Here is a 16802-nt window from a genome sequence, read left to right as displayed (position 1 = left end):
AAGTAGAAACTACAATTGTTTAATTCCCATAATACCACAGCTCGAGCTAATAAAGCTAGTAATCACAGCTAGATAAAGCTCGCGCGATAGCACTAGTATGTGAAAATATCATTATTACTTCAGCCTCCAGGATGTGGCCGATTTGTAATGATACGAAGCTATGATTGATCGCAGTTCGCAGGTATATCAGGTGCGGCGCGTAATCAATCACACCCACTTGAATCAATTTATACGGACACAATTTGCTTCCATTTTTCCAGATTTACCTACGCAGGTGCTGATGCATTTTCAATTAAGGAAGATATTATCTTTTGAAATTATTTTTGTAAACGTTAAATAAGTGGAGGTTCGATTTGAATATTCTTAGCACATTCTTAGATATTGAAGACAGAAGATACGCATTATCTTATATAAAAGTATGTAGATAGAACATAAGTAAAGCAACATTTAAAAATAACACAAACATTATTTGCATCTAAATGCCATTCATGTCTAAACAAAATTCTTAATGAAGGAAAAAGCATAGATTTGTTACTTGTTAGTAGTTGAATAATTGGTAACGGGCTTTAAGCAATTCCAATCTCAGGTGAAATCATTTGGGTAGCAATAGCATTCCAGAGGTTTATCCATAATTTATTCACGATTTGGCATAGAATATAATTCGATTTCGGTTCGCTTTTACCATGATGACTGTGAATACAGGTCAATTTCCGTTATATTGTATTATGTTGAAGCAACTGAGGAGAGTAAAGGACTAAGCTTAAAATCTGTGTTGATTATAGCCTCTCCATAATAATGCTAAAATATGCAATTCAACGGTTGAAGGGGAAATGATCAGTCGCAAATATGAATTTTTGATTAATTTCTAATAAAGCACCCTCAGCATTGGAATTGCATAATTTTAATCAAAAAAGGATAAAATCTATTTGTGCTTTTCCAATAATATTTTTTTTACATGTTGCCTATAATCAGACAAGAATATCTGTTCTAAGTGGAAAATAAAATAAAACCGAAAAAACAGAAAAATTATGGGTTACCTAAACCTACCAGGTAACTGTGGTTAATTTTTCTGCTCTATGACGGTAGATGATTTAACCAAATTTCCTATTCCTTTATACAAATTCCCAACCTAAGCATGCATCTAGTACAAAAGAGGCGATCCATTTTCCCGCCGTGTTTATTCCACTTAAGGAGTGACACTTCATTTTCATTCATCCGATCCTTTCTGAGGAAACCCTTTACACAATAAGGGCGGCCCATTTTGTTAATATTTTGCTTGGCTATGTTTACACTCTTGTAAGGGAAACCTGAAAAATGTTGTATTAAAACATAAAATTTAGGATTTAATTTGGAATTGTTGATGTAGAGATTTGTATTGTATTTTTTACTAACATTAGAAAGAATGTATTTCCAATCGAGTTCATCTATAGAAGCAGCAAGATTGAACCGAGTCTGTTTCCATTCAAAAATTTCCAATCTTTTAAAAATATGAAAAGTAACAAATGTGCAACGTAAGTATTCTCGCTGCATCTAGTAATGCAATGCTGAAAATAGTGAAAAGAAACTCTCCTTTAGTGGATAGGTATAAGACAAAGAACTCCAATATCTATAGGAAGTTTTTTGCTCTTAACTTTTGTAATACTGCAAAGTGGAACAGACGCTTCGCGCCTTCATTTTGTTTTGGCCGCTCAGCTCCTCGTTAGCCTAAATGCTTCTTTGTAATCACTTCTATTCGACCATCAATTGCAATAAATTCGATTTGCGAGATATTGATTTCGTGCACTTTGAAAACTAAATTTTGTGCGAAATTGAGGTTGGGTGGTTATTTAATTATTTTAAATGAACTTTTTCAGTTATAATAATTAAACGAAAGTTTACATTGGATTTAAGAATATAGGTAGTCATGATAGAGGTAGAGAGGGGACAAAATATTTCATATAAATGTATGTTATTGCGTTTCAATTATGTATATTAGAAGTGATAAGAGCTTAGAGTATGTATTAAATACATACACTAAGGATAAGAGGCATAAAAATAAAAATTATTTCTAACGGAACAGTAGCATCTGTAGAGCCTCGGAATCTGGAATTAAACATAAGAATTAGGTCAGCTGACATCAGACTACAAAGCACAAATACAACATACAAACCCATACAAGCTTTTTGTCAATTACGCTAGAAGTATTATATCACATTTATTTTTTCACGTAACATTTCCCCAATATTTACCGTAAGCTTAATTAATGATACAAGGAAGAGTCCTAAAACACTTATTATGGACCGCAAAATATAAGCTCGTAATATAGGCAGAGTATATTAATTAATCAGGAGCTGACTGCGGCATTGTTTTCGTCGTTAATCATACTCAATTAGATTTTTTAAGGTAAACAGTTTTGGGGTAGATACGGATTACGAGGGGTCGATATACACTTAGCGGTGCCTTCCCGAAACATATTTTTCCTATAGGTTCAAATTATGTGCGGATGAATGTGTGGTTTTGAATCGATTCGAAGAATAAGACCATATTATTTTTATGTACTTAGATATTATTAACATGTAGATAACAGATATTTACCTTATTTGTTTCATATACTAGTTCAAATATGGTAAGGAGAAACGTTAGTTTTAAATTCTTCTCGTTCATAATACATTTTATTTGGTGATAAAATACAGAAATCAACTATACTTGTAAACACAAATCAAATTTATTTTAAGCACTTTATTTAATAATTTTTATATACATTATAATACCGTTTTATTTATGTTCCTACGACGAAATGTACGTAGTCCCAGTAATCAGAAAGCGTAGGTTTAAAATTAAGCGAAAATTCAACACGAGGGGCTCTTATCGGCGATGAGATTCAAAATTAAATGTAATTTGCGGTCTCGACTCCGCCCTTTGCTTAGAAATTGTTACGAATAATGTTATTATAATTTGCCGAGTTTTAATTGTTGCGGGAAATGTTTTGATCGGGGAAAGTGAAAAGTGTGTACGCAGGGAAGTTATAAAACAAATATTCAGTAACTGAATGTTAGGCCGAATTTCAGTGGTTTAATTTCATAGAATTTGTTAATGTTAGTTCTTGTTTTATTAACCCTTAACTAGAGTCGTGAACAATTGTTACGTATGTATAGTCGTGGGTCCATTAGACCCATGTATTTTGAAATGATCATAATTACTTATTTATGCATTTTTTTTAGGTAAATTTAAATAAAATATGATATTTTAATTTATAAAGAATACATATTATAAAAATCAACAATTAGAACTTTTATTTACTTAACATAATTTCACTTATAAAATCAGTCGTTGTTTTCTTACACAACAAAAAGGCGTCTTAAAAAAAATTATAAATCTCAACAAAATTTTTATTTTTTTTAAATCAATTTTTTTTATCTAACTAAAAAAAGTATGTTGCTTCCTAGAAAAAAACAAAAACAAACCAAAAACTCTTATATAAAAAAATAGCAATCCCTAATTACGTGCAAGATTTACAAATTATATTTGCACAAGTCATGCATATGGGCTCCCTGCCTTTAGTGCACAAATGATCAGAACTTTCACAATTAGATATTTCAGAGCTCGTGTCATGTTCTCTCTCGAAAAAATCTACATCATCATCGGAAAACTCATTATCTGATCTAGTTTCTGCAATACGGGTAGGTGTTGAGTTTTCATCGGAGTCTTCATCATTTCTTAACAATTCTTCATTTAACCATTGTTCTAACATCTCTTCGTTATCAACACGGACACTTCTGAGATTCGACATAGCGATAAACTAAAAAAAAAATACAATAATAAATTTAATAACGAAAATAAAAGAGTTACGTATCTATAGTCGTGGGTCCAGTGGACCCCTCTAAAGGTCAGTACCTACCTAAGGAGTACCGAGCCGAACACGTCTTTCTCACAGGATACGCTCCGGCGTACTACAGGAAGGTACTGAGCAGTGGGAGGTTCTGCGGTAAGTGCCGTGGAGTAAACGAGACTTTAAAAACTCAACCTGGGTCCATTGGACCCACGACTCTAGTTAAGGGTTAAGGGAATGAAATGTGGAATGTTTGAGGATTCCAATTTTAAAAGTGTTTGTTTTGCCGATATAAATTATCTTTTGTCTTAGGTACTTTGCTTTCTCAATCCATTATACATAAAAGTTAAATAGTGTTTCATATTTTTTTGTACGTGATGGTATTTATGTCTAGTATTACGTAGTAATAAATCGTTATATGTATATACGTAGATAGTAATAATTATTATCGTTCAATTGTTGTCGTAGCTTTAAAACTGCCGTTAACCTTTTTTTTACTTAATAATTTAAATATTTTGATGTTTATAATAACGGTTACGTATAACTGAATCCAAAATAATAAGCTGAGAAGTAATTGTAAAGATCTAATATTAACCAGATACGAAAGGTAGGGCAAGTTTAGCGGTTTATTTCGGCTGTAGGCCGCTCGATACTGGATACGTGATAGGAATATTATGAGATATAATATTGCCTTTGTTTTTGCTGCCCTTCTTATTGAATGAAATTGTAATTTAATTTCTGGTATTTTCACTTGTTTGGCTATGTAGTGATTTATTTTTGTACATTGCATTAATTATAATATGTAGTAACTTATAAATAGTCGCTCTTATGACGTAGGTCTTGATATTTCGATTCTGGTAAAGAAAATCGCAATAAATCACATGCGTGCTTGTACATAGATTATACATTAAATTAATAATTATTCCTTCCTTTATGAACTATAAACTTTTGTGATTTTTTCTTCGATTGTACGTTTATAGAGCATTTGAATGTGATATGAATAGGCGAAATAATAGCTTACAACCTACGCTATGTCAAAAACAAATTGTCCCATTCCATCACGATATTCTAAAGAATCTTAGACGCGGTTCAGTTTAGATTTATAAAAGACTTAGTGCAGGACAAATGAGGTCTTTAAACCAACAATAAGATCACGGGAGAACTATTCTGGAGCTTGACTAGGAATTAAAAATTGTTTAAAAATAACATCAATATTTATTTTAAAAATACTTTCATGTTAAAAAAGCCGTCACGTTTTGAATGAACATTTTTTGATAAAACCACAAATTGGACTGGTAATTTGGGTTTTAATACGCTGTACTTGGCTGTACTATATATTTGATGCAGATTTTCAATATGTAAATTAATTTTATTTTCGTATATTCAGCTTCAACATGAAATGATTTTGCATTTAAATATCACATTATACCTATACATATAAATAAACTGCTTATCTGTAAACATTTTGCAACCATGCAAGCTCATTACAGTTACTACGTAAATGCAAGTGAATGCAGTAATAATTAAATAATTATAGAATAGATTGTTCCCAACTATGTAGGTACTTTAAATGTTAATATCCTTATCTTAACAAGCGTGTGTGACCATTACAATTCAGAATAAGTCGTTGTCTCCTATCTGGATAACACCAGGCGGTGATTACACTAATTGCCTCTTTTCTAAGCCACTGAGGAGGTTAACTCACTTGAGTTTTTGACATCTATTTATTATCGTAATGAGTTTTATGTCTGTGGTCGGTTAAATAATTACCGCATCCATAATCCTTTACAACGCCCGTATTTGTTAATGTATGGTGGTGGAATTAATTTAGATATAAAAGATCGTGTGAGCTTTATGTTTTGTTTAATATAAGAAGATGAACTTTATGGACGCTTATTTTCAAGTTTTTGGAAAGAAATGGGAATTGCTACATTAAAAATATAGATGAAATGGGTTTGAAACTAGGTACTTTGATATAAAATTTCATAAAAAAATTGCTTTAGAAGTATTCAGTTGCTAAACGAGATAATATCATCCTAGTCTTCAGCTCATAAATTTCAGAAATAGTTTGTCTTTCCGTTTGGCTAATTATAACAAGTGCTTGATTTACTGATTTTGAACTCTTCACTACGCATAATAAATCTCTTTAGGTAAATCTTGGTTCTGACCGAGGTCTAGCTAAGAGGTTATAAATTGTCTAATCCATTTACTAGTTTTATTTTACGTAAAAAATGCAGGTGCAGTTCGTAATTATGGAATATCTTAATAATATTAACACAATTCTGCCTAACAACGTTAACTATCGGTAAGGGTATGTCTACTGCATTTGCGTCGGATCTTAATTAATATATGCAGCGATCGACTTCTCATCTATATTCAAATTGAAGAGCGATCGAACGCAATTTGATTTAATATACAATACTGCATTCTGTAAGTTTGTTTTAATTGTAATTAGTTCAGAGGAGGCAATGGAATTTGAATATGTTGGCAGGTAAGAGGGCTACAACGAAAATACAACAGAAGGTACGTAATTGCTAAGTAATTTAAAATATTGAATTTTGAATAATGGATAAATCGATAAAAATAATAGTTTCATTCAATCGTAAAATAATGAAAGAGATGACTTTTTATATAATAAATGTATTGAAATCGTATAATCTTAATGAATAATATAATGTGCTACGAAAAAGTGTAACTTGCTACGAGTATTGAAAGTCTTGTTATATTATGTTATGTATGAATGTATTTTTTAAGCCATTTTTAAACATGGCTTATAATGAGTCAATAATGAACGATTTCCTGCAATATAGGAATTTTAATTCAAATCACAATTTTATTAATTGACGAAACTACGTTCGCGGATTATGGCCCCTTTTCAAAAATAACATTAAATACCTCAGCCAAATAACAAAAGCAACATCTGTATCATAGTTTGCAGATAACGTAATACCAAACAATCAGACGCGTCGACTATAAAAATTTATATTTAATACAAGCTTGTCCACCCACACCTGGCGCGATTTACGTGCAGTGAGCAAAATAATAAACACACATATTGCGATAACAACTTGCATTGTTCTGGCGATTTGGTCACCGTAAATCTAGTGAGGTGTAACGAACCCCTATTGTGAGGTCGCTTGTGTGCCCACGGATTTATACGGAACGGTTTAGCTTTAGAATGACGTTTGACGGAAGGATTACTATTTACTAATAGTAATAGTAAATTGATATTTCGTGTTTGAAAAAAGAATGTTGTATATTTGTAGGTTCATTTCAGATGCTATGATTTTTCAGTTTTGAAGTCTATTTAGTACCATATTGCAAAACTGGCATTGTTCTGCGATTAGGTCACCGTAAATCTAGTGAGGTGTAACGAACCCCTATTGTGAGGTCGCTTATGTGCTCACAGCTTTATACGGAACGGTTTAGAATGCCTTTTTGAAGTAGATGGCGGAAGGGTTAATGTTGTGAGAGGAAAATTAAGATCCAAGTTAATTTCCAATTTCTTATTTTCTTTTCGATACTATAAGACTGATAAGATAATATGAAATCCAATAGGTCTACAGAACTGGATTATTAAAATCTAATATATTTTTAATCTCGTCTACCTAATATTTGTTATGTACACTTAGTAAAATGGGAAGTTAGCAAATATGAACAATTTTAAAACAATCTTAATTTATGTACAAATAACGTTACCAACACAATTATTATTATACTTGCAAACACACATACCATTATACACTTAATATAATCACAGATTATATAATACTATGGTATTATTAAACAATAGAGCAGTGGAAACGTGCTAAACTTCGCGTGTCTCAGTAAAGGATAAGAGAAACGCGTGTCCCTTATTGATATCGGTCGTCGTTCGTCCCACGTCCATAGGGCGGCTATATTTCACGCACCAATGTTATTACAACTTGCCAAAGTCTTGTTCCGTTTTATTGCCAAATAGCTTTGCTAATAAATTTTATAATCTGTGAACTGTTTTGTCGCTCTACTTAGTATGAAATTATCTCACAGGACAATTGCGTGAGAAAACATTGATTGTATCATTGAGCAAGTTAAAAAGTATTATGATGATAATATGAAAACTTCTTGCCCTACTAATAAAATACACTACTTAGGTATATATATTTTATAAAACAAAAACCACACTTATTTAAATTTTTGCAATGTTACCAAAATAAAAACAACTGAATGGCTCTTAAAATAACTTTTCGTTTTTATGCAACCGTAAAAAGCTTTTATACAAAACTCAAAACGTACAACAAAATTTATTTACCGCTTAAATACAATTTATACCGCGTGCAATTTTATTTCTCCGTTTAAAACAAGTCGGCCTACATTATAGTTAAACTTAATTACTCTTTGGGATGTTCGAAAATTGAATTCTCAAGCCCACGCTGCGTACCTAAAATTTATTTAAGCAGACAAGAGATTCATAATTCGGTTTTAACTCGATAAAGTCGCTAACTCGATTTGCCGTAAATAATGTGGCAGCTTTGTCCGTTGTAGCACCCATTGGATTGCAATTTGTAATAATTTTAATGTACAAGTAATGCGTGGGGAGGGGGCTTACTCTATATTGTATCGCCTTTGTTGGTAATTTGAAACGAATTTATTGGCACTGGGCAGGAGATTTGAAATCCAAATGTCGCTTGTAAATGTGTCACAGTGCTGAACCAGTGCAAATGTAATAATAACTGTTGTTGCATTTCTCTTATCGACTTCACGATAACGTCAGTGGTTCTATGTTTAGGCATACCAGGGAAGTGGACTGTGAATACTATTATTATTTCAACAATGCATTAAAATAAATGTGGCCACTGTTTTCGGATTAGAGTTAAAAATCATAATTTTTAGTTATTAAATAATTTTTTCCTATATATTTACTTAGTACAGTATTATATTATTATATGTGGCATACAACATAGCTGCGTTGGTGTTTGATGAATATTTTTGTGATCAATTGGTCGTTTTGAAGTTAAACCAGAAGCAAGACACAGACAGATACTTTAATGATTTTTTTAATTCTAACATTCAGACTTCAGTGCTATTTAAATTGTATGTACAATGCAGATAAATGTCTCTTTATAACTATAAATTCCCACCCTTTTTCCATGTATGTTACTGTTAAATACATCAAAATAATACATTCTCATAATAATAGCTAAACTTTTAATTGTATTCGAATTGCTTTGAGATTCGTGTCGAATTCGATTGGTCGTTAATCCCCTAAGCCAGGCATTGTTGCCATATGGCGTCTTAAAGCGTACCGACGAATTCATTCGTCAAAGATTAGTACACAATACCTAGTTTTGTGATGACGTATGTGATTTCACAGGGGACATTGAATAGTGACGGTATAAATGGTGTGAAATCGTAAAAAAATAAACTTTTATATTAATAATGCTGAGCTTTAGTCGTCGTTAAATAACTTCTTTTGTGCTGTGAAATCGGAAACTGATTTTGAATGTCATCTGCTTCTATTGAGGGTTTGTGTAGAAATGGAAAGTAAGTATGCGATTTAGGTGAAAGTAGAAATAAAGCAAAATGTAGAGAGAGTAATAGATATGTAAAATATTAAATTGTTGTAGTTTAATAACTATAGTAGCTAGGTAGTGTTATTATACTTACTTCAACCTAAATTATAAATTTGTCTTCCATCAATAATCCAAACCCCAAGAGAAGAACAAAAGAATTCCACAAAAATGTCTTGCTGAAAAACATAGAGTCAAACATACGATACATTTCCATTATTTCTGAAATGTCTACATTTAAAAGTAAATCCTAAACATTATTTTCAGTAACCCACACATCTATAAAGTTCAGATTCAAATAAATTTTCCGAAGGGAAACCTATCTTTCACTTCCAGACCCCCTTTCCTAATTTGAAATTTATCTGAGCCAGGATGGGAGACCCTTGAACCTTATAAATTATATTAAGGTCTAATCTATCTAGGGATGATAGCAAAACGAGTGGTTTTACATGAAAATATATCTGAAGAATTTTATGACATTATTTTTCAGCATGATGAGAATTATAATAAATTGTTCAAAGGCAATGTAAAAAAAAATAACTCTCGTAGATACTGCTTTCGGTTTTGCTCGCGTGGATCCTGTAAAAAAATGTATAAGCTCAATTTATAAATATTAAGTTAATCAGTTGTTCGGATATACATTCCCATTGATAATATATTTAACAGTTTGCAGCTAAATAAATATAAACTTTATCCAATTGTTTTACAGCCAATTTAAAATACCAAAGCTCATATACAGAATATTCGTTCAAAATATTTTCGTTTATGCCAGAATGGAGATTCGATTCATCGGAGAACATTTGAATACCATTCAGCGAGCAAATAAATGGAAAAAAGCTGCGTATTCAATAAAACTAGAAAGCTCTCGCTTGCTTCAAATTAGAGGAGTGAATATGAGTGACGGCGCACTATGTCTTGTATATTGCTGGTGATATGTCAGCAATTTTCCTGCGAAGCCCATAACCGCCTATAACTGGTGCACTCCGCTTTGCACTCTTTGGTAGACCTTTGCACTGTAAATCTCCAAATTTTCTTCAGTCTCGTTTGGTGGTTGCAAGGCATATAAAACTGTAAAACAGGAAGTAGGTTACACGGTATGTGGCTGCAAGTAATATAAATCGTTATTATTATCAGCTTATAAGGATTTATCACACGACAAGTTGCAATGGCTTATTTGTAAGATAATTGATTGTTTTCAGAAAAAATGCATAAAACTATGTCAAAAAACATAAGCATCACGAGTTATGACAAATCATTTATAAGGATAAAATAAAATGACTATAGGTTAACTGGGCTATTAATAAAATAATACCTAATATGAACCATGTTTTAAAAACTTGTACATGCTCTGAAATTCATAAATAAGCCACCGCGTCCCACTAACCAGATATTTAAGTATTTCATTTATTTGGCTTTCAGTATTTTAAAATAGACCATGCTCGATGAGCTTTGCGTCTATATAAATGCCACGTAATTATAAAAATTATTTTAAGCATTTATGAGTTCCAAGTGGAACAAACTAATAATAGGATATAAGTGTGATCCGCGGGTTCGGGTGCGGCAATTTCGAACATTATCCATCCATCTCATCGGACCCTTGCGATCTGCTTAGCATACGTATTACATTACTCTATGTCGCACCCGTGTCGTTCCTATCTATATAATACCATTACTGAATGAGCAGTTTTCGGGAATAGGTCTTAAAAAAGAAGCTATAAACTGTTTTAATACCTGTGGTAGTAATATTTTGTTGTGTAACCATTGTAGAACAAATGTGTTGATTAACGAGGAACCTTTTTATTCCTAATTAGGGAGTAATAAATTAATAATAAGTTTTGTAGTGAATAACTGTTGAAAATTATAATCACAGGTGTTTATAATAACAAAATTATAATCACAGGGTTTCCTTGGTAAATGAATTTTTGGGAATTTAAAATAGTTTAGATTTATTAATCGTGCCAGAAAAAATGCTTCGTTTTCACATTTTAAAACGGTTTAGAATATTTTGTTTAAAATATCAACTCATATCCTTATAACTTTCTCCTAATAAATAACACAAGTAGGATAATCCAAAAATTAGCGCTACAAAAAAAGGCGTCGTATATTTTCCTCATTCATTCCACAATTCGTATAAACTGGGTCCATTACTTTTTATGATTTAGTGGACATTCGTGAGCCGCGACACGATATTTCTTGGCTTTAAATAGAGCAGAGATAAAATATTATGACTTTAATGTTGCATTAAAACTAAAAAAAGTTCTGTCCGAAATTGCTTTATATATTTTTAAAAGCTAATGTGCTTTTTTGTATCAAATGAATCACATTAGTCTGTTTTTAAGCGATAAATATATTAAATCTGTGTTCATGTTGATTTGTATGACCTATTTGTGTCTTGTACATATTATTCAGGACAACAGTAGATGTTATGCAGGATATAATTTGATTATTTAATCAGTCAATATTCGAATAGTCCATGCTCTAATTTTTGTTCCATGTTTAATTGTAAAGAATAAAAATATACCGCTATTGATAATTGATAATTCATGAATCATGATAATATTATTAAAAAAAAATAGACAGTTACATACTGCGTTGAATTTTATATTTATTTTAAACTTATTGCCATAAAACGTCCCAGAATACATCAGTCTTCCTTCCCCTAATTTCATTATTTATCGCTTGTGAAGCGACAAAAATGTCCGGGGCAAAGACGGCGGTAAATTATCCGTGGGATTTCTTTAATTGTAAAAAATAATATTTTTCGCCAGTGCCTCTTTAACGACTCAAAATTCATTCGTGAAGGGAATTTTTAATGAATTTAATGAAGAGAAACGCTAGTCAATTTTTCTTTATTAATAAGCGATGACGCGTAATTATTTATGTTCTTTTGTTTTTATAATAGGGCGCCTATATTTTATTCTTTATAGACATAGATTTCAGTTATTAGAATAAGTAAAGAGTCTGACTGGGTCCTACTGCAGTAGGATATCAGTATGAAGTAATAATTTAGGTAAAGCTAAGTGCTAACGAGCTTTGAAGCTTAGAACTTTAGAAGTCTCTAGAAGAAAATCTGTTTTGAAAAAGTTTATAAACCCTGCAAGGGCAGTTGTTTAGCAACAGTTTATTTTCATATTTAAATAACGTTACATAAAAAACGTGAATGGATATAAAAACGTTTTCAGTTAAAACTGATCTTAATTTCTTGCGTTTCATTCATCCATCTTCGTTCCTTTTATATTATCTTAATTTTCATGTTTATCACGTCCCATCCTTTCTATAATACCGTCGCGACATTATTAGTTTATCATCTCTAAAGAACATTTTGTATCGTAACTATTTTTGCAGTTTTTAACACGGTAATGTAACCGACTCTTTAAGACTCCATTTTGGTGTTTCGCTTAATTTATCTCGCATGGGACAGATGTAATTCATACACATATTTATGCTCATGGGCCGTATTATGGCCTCTTATTACCAGACAGTTTACGCCGTGAATTGAACTGATTGGCAAATTCATATTATGAACGCAATAACCAGCCATGGTTAATTAAGGACATAATACGGCCCCTGATCGACTGTCCTTACAAACAACTATGCTATATTCACAGACTATCTTTCCTAAATTACGTTTGAAGTTAAATAATAAATATTTATAGCGTATATTTTAGAGTTGAATACGTAGGTCCTATTTTTTAACACTGAAACAAACGTAAAAATGTTTCCGACCCACACCCCTTTTTAAAACATGGGATTCCACTTTCATTTACATTACTTATTAACACAATGAATAAACATGAAGTTTTGAAAAGTAATTTAAACATTGAATGTTATTTGATGTAAGATTAATGTTTATAAAATACTTGTTATATTTTATTTTCATCGCATGTTTTAAATAAATTAAAGATCGCTACTACTATTATGACTATACCGACTGTTATATTTCATACCTTCTCATAAAAATTGTAATATTTTTCGTATATCCTTTTCTTTCCACTTCAAAAGCAGAAATAATAGTTTCCATTTTGCATTATTTAATCTTATTCTCTGTGTTCGCAGTAATCTGGGACAAGACCCGCCTCAGGACAACCTAGTGTCTGCATAAAGCCTGCACGTTATATGAAAAAGAATAAAAATAAAAGAACTAACGTTTCATTATATATTTGTATGGAAAACGCAAAGTATGTCGTGTTTTTATATTTCAAAATAATGCGTTGCTCATGGAAAACAAGAGTAATAAAATACGTGAAACAAATGTGACCTCATTACATTTGAAACGTTCAGAAGTATTCAAGAAAAAGCTTTGTGAAGGAAGAAAGACTGGTTATCTTTTGCATATATTTTAATATTAAACATTCAGGTAAAATACATAGGATGATAATATATGTATAGGTACCTACCTCAACTATTCAGGATACAGGGTCTCGATTGAATTTTAGTGGATGTTTGCTTTATGTTACTTTATTTATTTATTATTCATCAAATATGCTACTTTATAGAAAATTAAATTAAATGCAAGTAAAAATATAGTTCTACTCGTCTCTACGGCTTTTACTGTACAACATAATTATGTCTAGTAGATAAGGATAAGGATATTTATGTCCATTCATAAAGTATATTTTCTAAACTCTCATTTTCGTCTTTCAGAGTCTGCAGTCGATCATCACGAAGTATGTGGTAGGTCTGTCTAAAGATGTTTCATGTCATTTGTGGTTGAGCCGGGCGACGAGGGATGCGGGTTCAAATCAGCAAATTAGTGGCTTAGTTCTGTCGCCTGAGGTTATGACAGGTGAAAGATATGGTGATTTTTTAACCGACTTCAAAAAAAAGGAGGAGGTTATCAATTCGGCTGGTACTTTTTTTTATGTACACCGATTACTCCGAGGTTTCTGAACCGATTTACGTGATTCTTTTTTTGTTCGATGCGGGATGGTGTCGAATTGGTCCCATAAAAATTATATTCGGATAGGCCCAGTAGTTTTTATTTTATGAACATTTTTGTCTGTATTTGTAAATGTTGCAAGTGCAAGTTTGAAGTCGGTTGTTTTTAACGCAGTTATCACTTGTTATCTGTATTTCTGTTCAGTTTTTGCACAGATGTTATTCTTGTGTCAATAGAGAATTGAAGGTTTTGATGATTTCCGGTATTTTGTGTGTTGAATTATTTATTCCTATAAAATATGTATATGCCTGCGTAGAATACATTAGGTAGGTATATACGAATCTATAATTTATTGAACAGTAGAAGGACGTAAGCATTCGTTATTATTGCATAGGTATAGCAGTAATTTACAAGCCAATAAATTCCAATAATCGCTGCAAAGAAAACTGAAAGTAAATGAAGTATCAACGCAAGAAAGTTTCTATACGTACACATGGTTTATCGATGTAAATAACCCATAAACACATTACCAATATCCAATACCTATACAATATAGCACGTGCAGGCGGTTGTCGTCAGGCAATGTGTCTGTCAACGAAGCAATGCTGGTTGCCCGAAGCCGCATAGTAAATGTGTCTGCACTCACGTTACCGTTTCCTCCACAATTTCTATTTGCCTGAAAAACATTCAACAACTCGTTCTACACGCAATTGAATGGTTTATTTCTTGTTATTGGCGCTGATGTAAATCTTGATTCTACAACACTATATTATTTGACAATTCAGAAGGTGCAAGTTACGACTGCAATATAATAGCGTCATAAAAATGTACAAAAAATACAAGAATTGCGTACATTCTTCCTCGCTTGCTCTTTTATGTCATCACGTTTAAAGCCAACATAAACATAATTATTTTCTTCGTCTTATCGCGACTAAATCCGTCCATTGTGCCACGAGATTTACAATAAAGGCTTTTTTTGGGAAATTTCATGCTAACGTCAAAATTTATGGACAAATTAATTTTTATTAACGACCTTTGCTTTATCTTGATTCGTGGTCTTTGTGGTTTAACTACGTCTTTTTGCATCGTTAATTGTTGTCATTTTTATGAAGATTTAACGAATAGTTTAAAATAATTTGACGTTTGTTTAATTGCAAAAACAAGAATGTGTGTGATTATGTACTTGGCTTTGAAATTTATTTTTAACTTACTATCCCATTCCTCGGTCCTCCTATCTATTCATTCAATAAAAAGGGAACCATTATAGATAGGTACTTCTAGAAAGTTATCATGTTAATCAAAAATCACTCTATCTATCTATCCTAGTGGTAATAGTGGTCGATTGGGGAGTAAGTTCATCATTTTTTTTTCAATTAAAACTCCCTCTATTTGAACAACGTGATTGCAGATAAGTGTTATCTCGCCAAGTATAGTGATAAAACTGAACCCCACACGGGATGTCTGACTCGCTTGAGATTCGACAAATCGACAGATTATGCTAATCCCCCTGTTGTATAGTGCAGAGTCGTTCCTTGCTTTAATTTAATTTACATTGAATACTTGGATACCCTGTTAAGAATAAGGAACTGTCTCGTTTACCTACGTATATTTCTTTTTTATAGACACAAATTGAAACGAATTTAAAGACTATTTAAAACTGTCTTAGTTATATACAACAGAAATTAATATGAGTAACTATGTGAGTTTATTATTTCAGTATTCTAGTTTCCATATTATAAACTTGCCGTACTTTGGGACGATATGCGTTGCGTGGAATATCCAGAATATGTATTTTTATAAATGCCACCCTTTAATTGCTATAACTAATAATGTACCATGATATGGTTCACCATTGTTTACAAACACATAAATTGTCATATAATGGGCGCTTCATTTCCCTTTCCCCACAGGAACATGCGTCCATATCCGCTTTCACACTATTGTAATTGTCGTGAGACATCTATATTTTATAGTTCTAAAATTGTATGATACATTCGTCGTGTGTCTCTTTCGTGCTAGTGGAAAACTAAGTGTGTTAAAAAGGGACGCACGAATTGGTTTTAAACACTGTTTGTAAAGTTTTATAGAAACGAGTAGCAATACAATAAATCGACAGGGAGTGATAAGAATTGGATGGGCTAAATTTTATTTTGTAATTAATCATTAATGTTTTAGTAATTGATATAAGGATCATGATAGTTGTTAAAGAAGAAGCATTATGTCAGTGACCAGTGATATCTCATTCAAAGTTAATTACTCTCTACCAATGACCTAAATATTTTAGTTTTGATTGACTTTTACTTTATTTAAGTAGTCATACTTTATTGCTCTGAAATAACCTAACTAGGAACTTAATCTAATTATAAATTAAAACAAATGGCGGTCTTATCGCTAAATCGAATTTCTAGACGTACGGAAGGAAGTTAGTTAGAGGAGAGGAATAGGGCAAGATACGTCTGTACTACGTCTATATCAAGTGCTATACTTCCAATAAGGTAATACTAGTACAAAAAAAAACAGATACCACATCCACGCTTCTGATCCTTGTAAAATAAAATGATGAACA

Source organism: Colias croceus, chromosome 1 (genome assembly GCF_905220415.1).
Source record: "Colias croceus chromosome 1, ilColCroc2.1".
Classification (NCBI taxonomy): Eukaryota; Metazoa; Arthropoda; class Insecta; order Lepidoptera; family Pieridae; genus Colias; species Colias croceus.
This window is presented reverse-complemented; position numbering follows the sequence as displayed.